The sequence below is a fragment of the Phyllobates terribilis genome, unplaced genomic scaffold (genome assembly GCF_046119375.1).
Source record: "Phyllobates terribilis strain yellow unplaced genomic scaffold, ASM4611937v1 Scaffold_5__5_contigs__length_657084704, whole genome shotgun sequence".
Classification (NCBI taxonomy): domain Eukaryota; kingdom Metazoa; phylum Chordata; class Amphibia; order Anura; family Dendrobatidae; genus Phyllobates; species Phyllobates terribilis.
The window spans coordinates 233,056,236-233,067,036 of NW_027362765.1; the positions used below are offsets into that span (position 1 = coordinate 233,056,236).

Sequence of the window (10,801 nt, forward strand, 5' to 3'; positions counted from 1 at the left end):
GATATTGAAAGGACCGAACTTTCTGCCCACTGGAAGATTTTGCCTGCTAAGGATAGTAGAAGGTGGTGACGAGGGCCTCCCTGATGTTTGAGGAAGGCTACTGATGTCATGTTGTCTGTTAATACTCTGACATGTCGACCTTTTAGATGTTTTTCACCCTTTTTCAACGCCTCCCAGACGGCCTGAAGCTCTCTTAGATTTGATGATCTGGGACGATCCTGCGTTCGCCAGGTACCTTGCAGATATTGACCGTTTACGTGAGCCCTCCCAGCCTCTGCTGCTCGCATCGGTAGTGAGAGTCACGAATGGGGTCAACCTCCACATGACTCCTTCCTGTAGGTTGGCTTTGGAGGTCCACCAAGTCAATGATCTTTTGGTTACCTTTGATAAGGAAACCTTTTTGTCCAGATCAACAATTTTCCGATTCCAGGTTGATAGAATTTGTTGTTTCAACTTTCTTGAATGGAATTGGCTCCACCTGAATCCCGGTATGGAAGCTGTCATGAGACCCAGGATTTTCATACATTCCCGAATGGTAACTTTCGTGTTCCTCATGAATTTCTTGATCCTGACTCTGAGCTCTGTCTGTTTCTTTTCCGGCAGAAAAGAAATTTGTTGTTCTGAGTCTAGAAGGATTCCCAAAAAAATCTTTCTTCTTTCTGGTACAAGATGTGATTTTCCCTGTTTATAATCCATCCCAAATTTTTCAGGGTCAGGATGGTTGATGTTAGGTTGGTCTTTAGCTGCTGTGGAGAGTCTGCCAATACCAGGAAGTCGTCTAGATACTAAATAATTAATATTCCTTGTTCCCTGAGGAACGCCATAACTTTGGCCATCAGTTTGGTAAAGATACGTGGAGCTGAAGATAGGCCAAACGGAAGACAAGGAATGTAGAATGGTGTCTCCTTCTTTTAAAGCAAACTGTAAAACTTTTTGACTGTGACGGTGAATTGGGACATGATAATAGGCCTCTTTGAGATCTATTGTACACATCACCATGTTGTGTCCGATTAAGGGAATTGTCGACCTGATTGATTCCATTTTGAATTTTTTGTAAACGACTGATTTGTTTAGAGATTTCAGATTTATTATGGTGCGATAGTCGCCCCCGGGTTTCTTTATTGAAAAAAAGACCCGAATAAAAGCCCAGGAACTGTTCTGCTTTTGGTACTGGTATTACGGCTACCGATTTTATTACATTCCTCACGTCTGTTAGCAGCCTTTTGGAGACCTGGGCGGAATGGGTTGTTGTCAGGTGAAACCTTCCCTGCAGAATCTGTCCGAATTCTATCTTGTAGCCCTCTGAGATAGGCTGGAGAATCCATGGGCTGTTGGTAATCTTCATCCAAGCTCCGTGGAAAAGTTGGAGTCTTCCTCGCACTTTCCTGGCGTCATCTTCTACGTGTGTTAGCACTTGTAGAGGGAAGGGGATTCCTTGAGATACCTCCCTTCTGGTAGCTCCATCTACCTGACTTCCCTTTCCTGGAATATTCTGGCTTTTGCTGGTAACGAGGTTTCCGAAAGGAGGACACCTCCTTAGGTTTCTCCTCCGGAAAACCCTTTTTTTCATCTGAGGCCTTCTCCAGCATTTCATCAAATACAGGACCAAACACCCGGAGGCATGAAAAGAGAATGGCACATAATTTACTTTTAGAATGACTGTCACTTGAACAGGTTTTTAGCCATATTGCTCTTCTGGATGCAGTAGAAAGGGACCCATTCCGAGCAGCAAATCTTATTGATTCTGCAGAGGTATAGGCGACGAACCCTGTTGCCATCTTAAGTAGTGGAATAGAGTCGAGGATCTCCTCTCTGGCTGTCTTCCAGTTGTTCTAGCCATATGCTCATGGATCTTGCAACTGAAGTGGATGCGATATTGGCTTTTATTATTGCTGCAGATGTTTCCCAGGTCTTTTTAAGGAGACTGTCTGCTTTCCTATCCATTGCATCCTTTAGAGATGAAGAATCCTCAAACGGGATGGATGTTTTTTTTCGCTACCCTGGCTATCGGGATGTAAATTTTTGGGGTTTCCTCCCATAATTTTGTATCTTCTGGTTCGAATGGTAGGCGAGTTCTGAAGCTTCTGGGAATTTAGCTTCTTCTGTGTCCTCCCACTCTTCCAGGATCATTGCCTTAATGTGATTATTCATGGGAAAAACCTTATTCCTGCGGGTTCTCAACCCACCAAACATCTCATCCTGCACTGATGATGGTTGGTAAGTGTCTTCTATCTGCATAGTGTTTCTTACTGCATTTAACAGTGTATCGGTATCTTCCCAGGAGAAGAGATATTTTTTATTCTCTTCTGGAGGGTTAATGATAGAGTCTTCCCTGTCCTGATCGGGGGCAGAAAAATCAGACAACTCTTCTTCCCCAGAACTGGACTCCAGCTCCTGATGTGGCCTGTTGAGACAGGGCGCACCCTGAGTAGCTTGTGGAACGACTAAGTCTGTGACAGTACTCTGCACTTCCTCTCTTACTATGGCTCTTAAGTCTGACATGAAGGAGGAATGTTCTTCTTTGACAATTTTTGCAATACAGGTAGAGCATAACGGTTTTCCGTATGTGTCCGGTAGTTTCTTGTTACAGATGGCGCATCTCCTTTTCTTAGGAGCTGATGTCATCGAGTCTTTTTTAGGTGTCTCCTTGTCCTAAAAAGACAAGGAGAACAAGACTTTTACTACCGTATACCAATGGGAATGAGGTGAGAAGAGGGGAAGTACCCAGTAAACTTACTTGGGCTGGAGGTTCAGTCAGAGTGTCAGAACTACAAGTTGTTTGATCTGCCATTGCTGGTGTACTGGTTGACTGATGACCTTAGTCCCATCCCCCCTTAAATAGATCTCACCTATCTTCCATCTGAATCGTCAGAAAAAAGGGCGTCTCTCCTTTAATTTTTAGTTTGGCGCCATTTTATTTTCAAATTTTCCAGAAGTGCGTTCCACCGTGGAACGCACGTCGGTTACTAGAGGTTCGCGTATCGCTCCCTCTGTAACCAGAAGTGCCGTCTCCGCCATCTTGCGCACGCTGGAGTATGCAGGGCTGCAGCAACTGGAACCAAGAGCCCCCTTTGTGGGGAAGATGGTTCCACTCCCACCGGAAAAAAAGGGCAGAGGGACCCCTGGATTCAGCGGGGTGTCGGCCTCCGGACCCTGGCAGGAGGGAGGGGAGGATTGCGAGGAGCCCGGACTGATCCTCCTGCGCCCGGCTTCAGGAACTCCTGCTCCCGGTACGTAACCTATTCTGTGTCCGTCCCTGATAGGGACAGGAAAAACACTGGAGTGAGGGTGGAGGGAGGGGGCCTTTTAACCTCTTGTGTGTTCCCTGTCCCTATCAAGGATATGAATGACGACCTCCTGATGGTGCTGTCAGGAGGGACATCCTGGAAAACCAGCGTTTTATCAGAAGGAGATTATCACCACAGGACAACTGGCCTCATGCCTCCCAGTCCAAACGCACCTACAGCACTGATCAGCAGCTCTGTCATTATACAATGTGCACAGAAAGCTGTGGTGTGGCTGGGGTTATACACAGCTCAACAACTGAGCTCTGCAGCAGAGAAAACTGACACACCAAGTAAACTAAGTGATGCATCACTTGAATCAGGATCTGTGTTCCTACCTAAACTACTGCTGTCAGATTAGGTTAATGCTTGGCGACGCCTATATAAATTGATCCTCTTGCTGTATGTGTGACACCAGGCTCCAGTCACAACAGCTCGGACATGCACATGTCGCCATAATCCTCACCTCTGTGCAGTGTTTTGCTTTTCTATGGGAACTGGCTTTAATTTCCTATTGCTTGGTGGGCGGCACCTGTGCAGCAGGAAGAGAAGTTGAAGTCAGTCTCATAGAAGGGCTTAAAGAGAGTCTGTCAGCAGGTTTATGCTACCTCATCTGAGAGCAGCCTGATGTAGGCAAAGAGACCCTGATTCCAACGATTTATCACTTAGACTACTTGGCACAGATGTACTCACACAATCAGAGCTTTTAAATTTAGAATGAAGCAGAGCTGAGAAAGCTAACCCCACCAGGCTCGTCATGTACAAAGTCAATAGACAGTGAGCTGCTTATCACACGAGGGGGCGTGTCAGACCAGGGCTCACAGGACCATCTCGTCAAAGCAATAATAATCTCCTGGTGCTAAAACAATCATTGTATGCAAAATAAAATGAAATCTGTGTTTTAACAACTACCTCATGCAGTATACAGATTACATAGAAAAAAACTGCTGAGATTCCCTTTAAAGGGAACCCGTCATGTCCCAAATTGCTATTAACCTGCAAGTTAATAGCATTCTAAAGCCTTGCGGCCATCGCGCTAAAAGACCAGCTGCTGAGAGGAAATGAACTTTATTCCTCCTGCCAGTCTCTGACTTTCAGTCATAGATGCGCGACTTTTGACACCGCTCAGTACACATGCCCCTGGCACTGACTGCCGGCTCAGCACTGATGCACTGCTGAGCCGGCTGGAATAAAGTTAAAGGGGTATTCCCATCTCCAAGTTCCTATCCCAATATGTAGAACGTGTAATAATAATAATAATAATAGCAAATACCTCCAATTAGAAATGTAGTAGTTTTTCTGATTCGCTATGTCTCTTTCCTCATGTGCAGGCATCACAGGACCTTAGGTATCCATGGTTACGACCACTATAAACTAGCTAACTGTGACTTTATCAGTGGATGTAACCATGGATACCTAAGGTCCTTTGATGCCTGCACATGAGGAAAGAGACATAGCGAATCAGAAAAACTACTACATTTCTAATTGGATGTATTTGCTAAACTACTACTACTACTACCACCACTACTACATATTGGGATAGGAACTTGGAGATGGGAATACCACTTTAATTTCTTCCCGATAGCCAGACTTTCAGTGCGGGAGCTGGGCAGCTTAAGAATGCTATTAACTTGCAAATTAACAGCATTTTGGGACATAGCCCCTTAAAAGAGAACCTGTCAGGGCAAAAGTGATGTCTGCAGTCACTCTGTGCGACTACAGACTTATGAATCCCCCAGCTCAGGCACTGTCCATTGCGAGGATTCGCCGGCATGAGACCCGGGATCAGAGGCTATGTATATGTTATACATACCCCGGCCATTCAGCGCCGCCTTGCTCCATACACTTGTATGGAGTGAGGCCACGACCGTCTAGTGACATGGACGGCCAGTGGGTGAATCCAACTAGTAGGCGCGGCCTTGCTCAATACAAGCGTATGGAGAGTGAGGCCGCACCCACTGGCCGAGGGTATGTACAAGGCATACATATCATCCGTAACCAAGTTTCATATCGGCGAATCCCCACTGCACACAGTGCCTGCGCTGGGGGGAATTCATAAGTCTGAAGTCACACAGAGTGACTGCAGACATCACTTTTGACCGGACAACCCCTTTAATACTGCTCAAGTGTATGCTGGGATACTCAAATGAAGAGTCAGAGGGCAGAGGCCACAGCCCCTGCCTGCTCCCTGAAATGAAGAGTCATCAGTGATCACTGTTTCGGGGCTGGGCTAGTCGCTGCATGATGAGAACAATGACAGCACAGTGTCTCACATACTCAGATCAGCAGTAAGGAACTGGCAACAGAGACCACCTCAGAATACCTGGAGTACAGAGACGAGAGCCGCCCCTGCAAGTGGCATCAATGGTCTCTGCACACCGGGTATTCTGACGGTGCTTTCTGTTGCTGACTCATTAATGCTGATTTGTCATTGTGCACATCATACAGGGACTAACCCAGACGCTGAAATGAAGGTCACACTGATGACGCTTTCTTTAACGGAGGGGGCAGGAGCTGATGATGGTGCTTCATTTGAGTATCCCAGCATGCTCTGGAATTCTCAAAATGATATGTCATCAAAAAGGAAGGAGGGAAAAAATAAATAAAAGCAGTTAGTGTAGTTAGGCAAAGATAGGGAATTTTTACTTAAAGAAGTTGTCCACTACTTTTTCATTCCATAGGATAGGACATCAATGCTTCATCGGCCGGGTCCCGCATCCGGCACCCCGGTCGATCAGCTGTTATCGGTGCCGGCAGCAAGTACTTATTTGCGGTGCTTGGCTGTCTAGCTGTAGTGGCCGTCGCGGGGTACTACACATCCGCCTCCTATTCATTGGGAGGCAGATGTGTAGTACCCCGTGGCGACCACTACAACTAGACGGCCAAGCACCGCAAGTAAATACTTCCAGCCGGCGGCACCGATAACAGCTGATCGGCGGGGGACCCGGCCAATCGAACATTGATGCTAGTGGACAACTTCTTTAAGTATATTAGAAAATAGTTTAGATCAAGGCATTAATAGATACAAATTATCGTTCATCCCAAATCCCTATTTCGGATCACCCCTTTTTAAGCTCTGGTGGCAGACTCTCAGGAAGATCTCTGTCCCACCTGGAGATCTTTAAGAAGTTGTCCACTGCTTGGGCTACTTCTTGTCATAACTGACGACTGGCCCCAATAAAATAATAATAATAAAAAAACGCTTATACTCACTTCCCGTCCCGATACCGTTCCAGCACTCACGTGCTGCTGTTGTGACACATGATGCCCAATCAGCGCCGGCGTCACTGTCCCCGCCTTTGGACAAATTGAAGAGGAAGTCAGATCAGCTGCAGCCCGGACTTCCTCTTCATTTCGACACAAGGCGGAGACCGTGACGCTGGCTTCACAACAGCACGGGAGCCCCAGGGAGAGCGAGTGCTGACACTACCGGAACGGCACAGGAGGTAAGTATAAGCTTTCTTACTTTATAGGGGCCAAACATTTAGATCAATTGATGGTTGTCTCAGTAGTGGACAACCCCTTTAACAGCCATGTTTTTCTTATATGTAAATGAGCTATCTCTGGAATAAGACATCAGATCACAGATACCAAGGTGTCATTTTATTCAGCTTCCTATGACCTACATGCTCATATAGACCGCTAAGGGGGTGGGGGGGTTGGACTGCTAATAGATTCACATTAAATTGCATTTTAATTGAGCAGCATGTTAGTTTGCACTTTGATGCCCCTACTGCAGAGCACCACGGTCTTCTACATGCCAGCACCAACCAGACATTTCATTCATCTCATTAGCGAATAAATAAACCGGATGAAAACCAAAAGAGCAGGAAATTAACAGTAATTATCAGAATGTTGGAAATACCTGACAAATTCACATGTAAGATCCGCCCATAGGCAAGTAGTGTAGAAATATATATTCCTGTCAGCATGTGTGTGCACTGTAAGAGAGGGGTCTGTACTGACTACACCACCGCAGTGTATTACCAGCCGTGATATTACACAGCATGGCCGGGCCTCATTGTGCGCGCCATAGTGCGCAGACAGAACACATGCATATCACCAATGCACTGCTCGGCATGCACAGTAAACGGAAAACATGGCGCTCACCTAATCCCAGCCTCGTCCTTCCTTTCTCGACACAAGCAACCGTTCAAGAACACAAAGCCTCTGCACGTCCGAGAGCGCCTTACACACGGAGTCTTGCTTTACGGCAAACACCGCCTATCTCCTCGGCCTCAGCGCCTGTGATTTGCCGCGCCAGAATCGTGACGTCACCTGCCTTGACCAGCCTACCGTCGCCATCTTGTCTCCGAACTTCTCAGATAATGGCTGGTGATGACGTAGAATACGTTACCAGCTAAATTCTTATTGAAAAACACGTTAAACGTTATGAAACAAAACAACAACTACGTTTTTGTTACGTGGTCGGTTAGTTTTCCCCTCAGGTGGTCAGGTGTCACTAGCAGATGTGCATGTGCTATCTGTCACTAGTCAGTAATATTTTGTTTTCTGAGGTAAACCATAGTCATATCTGTTTTTAAAAACTATTTTTTTTGCTTGTGCCATTGTCAATTCTGATAAAAATCACAGAAAAAAAGACTTAAAGGTTTACAAATGAATATGAACCATGTTCAACTAAGCTGTTTTTAGCCTCTTGAGACCTCAGGCTTTTCAGCATTCCTGTTGGGGCCCTGGGTTCAAATCCCCCCAATGTGGTTTCCTCCCACACGTCAAAGCCATACTAATAGGGAATTCACATTGTCAGCCCCAGTGGGGACAGTGATGGCTGTAATGCGCTGTGGTCACTGGTTTCCAAGAGCCGTAATTTTTATATTCTATCAATGTAGCTGTATCGGCTTACAGACTCATATATACCTTTCAGACTTAAGTTCGGGTCAAGAGACCAAGAGTCAGTTTGGGCATTGCGGTCTGTATACAGACTGCGAAATACACTTGCGTGAACCCAGGCCACGTTGGTATTGCTGTAATCGCAATAAAAGAATCTCTTTAACAGAGGCGTACATAGAAATCATGGGGCCCCATAGCAGAAGTTTTAATTGGTCCCCCCTTCCAAAAAAAATTAAATATTTGTCGGGGTCATAGAAGAACATATCTCACAACTTTGCAGCCTTTACAAAGTATTTTTACTTCTGCTGGAGTCCTAGATTCCTCTTTCATTGCCCCCATTAAGTATGATGCCAACAAAAGTGCCCCCAAAACACAGTATGATGCCCCCATGGTGAATTCCTCCTCATACACAGTATAATGACCTTACTGTACCCCTCCTCAACTCCCAAGGCAAAGTATGGTGACCCCAAAACTGTATGATCCCCCAACTGTGACCCCCACACAGCCCTCCATGCAGTATAAAGGGGCCTACATACAGTCTAAAAGCCCCACACCTCTCCACACTGTATAATGGTCCACACTAGCCTTCCAAACAGTATAATGACCCCCACACAGCCCTCCACACAGTATGATGGACCCCACACAAACTTTCACACTGTATAATTGTTTGCATACAGTATAATGGCTCCCACATAGCCCTCCTAATATTATAATAGCTCCCCACATAGACCTCCAAATATAATGGCCCCACATAGTCCTGAATATAGTATAATGCTCCCCCATAATCCTCCATATAGTATAATGCACTCTCCATAGTCCTCCATAGAATATAATGCACTCCCCATGGTCCTCCATATAAGATAATGCATTCCTCACGGTCCTCCATAGAATATAATGCACTCCCCATGACCACCTGTCACTGATTTAAAAAAAGAAATACAATACTCACCACTCCTCGTTCCACCTGATGTTCCGGTCTCCTGAGCATGTGGTGTGAAGCGCCGCACATCTCAGGACAGTGGGCACGCTGTAATGACGTCATCGTGCCCACTGCGCTGAGACATCAGACGCCGAGGAAGAATGATGGGGGAGGAAATGTCAGCTGACGCTCCCTCCTCCATCATCATTGCTCGCACGGAGGGGGAACCTGGTGCGGGTGCTGGCACTGGGCCCCCCAGCTCACGGGCCCCATAGCAGTCGCGTGGCCTGCCGCCATTGGCGGTACGCCACCGCTCTTAAAAAGCACTTCCATCAAAGTTTTTATCCTCTTAATATATTGCAATCATCATATTATGCAGCAATGTGTACTTACAATTGATTATTTTGCCCCTCCACCCAGGTAATTCCCCTGTTAAAGATGTATTTTCAAGTTATTAAAGGGAACCTGTCACCAGCAAAAAACGCTATTAACCTGCAGAAATGAGCTTAATCTGCAGGTTAATAGCGTTACTAACTTGCCCGGCGCCTGCACGAACGCTGTGGGGAGAAAATGGACTTTGTTCTCCCCATCAGTCATGGGGGCGGCGTCGGCGCTGGTTCAGTCACCGCTCTGAGTATACAGAACAGTGGCTGTAACTGCGCCCCCGGCACTGACTGACAGTCGACCCCAATGCAGAGCCAGTGTCCGTCAGTGCTGGGGGTGCAGTTACCGCCACCGCACTGTGTTCTTAGAGCGGTGACTGAACCGGCGACGCCCCCGTGACTAAAACTGAATGCTGCCAGGGAGAATAAAGTTCATTTTCTCCCAGCAGCGTTTGGCTACGTGCAGGTGTCGAGCTGGACACCGAAAAGAGCAGAGGTAGGTGAGTATATTAATACACTCACACTGTACTATATACACAGATTTAATGAATAAAAAACTTAATGGGAGTGCTTCTTTAAATTTCAATAAAGTTTGCCATTGGCTTTCTTTTTCTATCTTCTGTTGTTCTCCCTTGTGAGTGCTTTTATCTTACATAGTGTACAGCTTGTTTCCATGGTGCTCGGCCTTAGTGTAGTAGTAACATTCCAGGAGCGGAGTTAACTCCTAATATACCAGGCATATCTCTCCAGCCCATTGATTTGTATACAACAGTTAGCTGCTCACTTGTCTCCCCTCTCTTCTAGACCCTGACAGGGCTCTTATCAGTCCTGTATAATCACAATACCCCCTTCCCCATCCCCGGTATCACTGTCCCAGTGTGTTTGTGCAAATGCCTTGTTGTCTCTATGTGTAACTATAATGATAGCAGTGCAAACCACTGACAGCTGAATGTGTTACAGCAGAACTTGTGCTGAGCCTTAGGCTTAGTGCCCATGATGCAGAAATGAAGCAGAAATTTTCCTGAGCATTTCTGCATCTCCTTGGCAGAAAAACGCATGCGGTTTTTGCATGCGTTTTTCCAATGCATTGTATAGGCAAATACGCATGCAGAAACGCACAAGAATTGGTCATGTCCGTATTTTTTCTGCGAGTAAAATCTGCGCAGAAAAAATCCTGACCATGTGCACAGAACTTGCAGAATGTCATAGGAAGTCATGGGATAAGGTATGCAATGCGTTTCTGGATCGTTTACGCGCTGCAAATACGCACAAAAAAATGCACCAAAAACGCATCGTGGGCACACAGACTTATAGTTGTACTGAGGATATGCTGACACATGGTGTTTATGCAACGTTTCTTTTCT

General features: G+C 46.2%; 1 protein-coding gene across 3 annotated transcripts in view; it reads right to left on the reverse strand.

Annotated features, from left to right (window-relative positions):
* Positions 1-7,572, reverse strand: part of NCOA5 (nuclear receptor coactivator 5) — a 72,114-nt gene extending 64,542 nt beyond the window's left edge. For 2 of the 3 annotated variants that reach the window (XM_073683909.1, XM_073683908.1), the window contains exon 1: positions 7,395-7,572. The gene's annotated coding sequence lies outside the window, so the exon portion shown is untranslated. The remainder of the gene's footprint in view (positions 1-7,394) is intronic. The other variant, XM_073683910.1, reaches the window with a different exon arrangement.
* Positions 7,573-10,801: the final 3,229 nt, after the last annotated feature.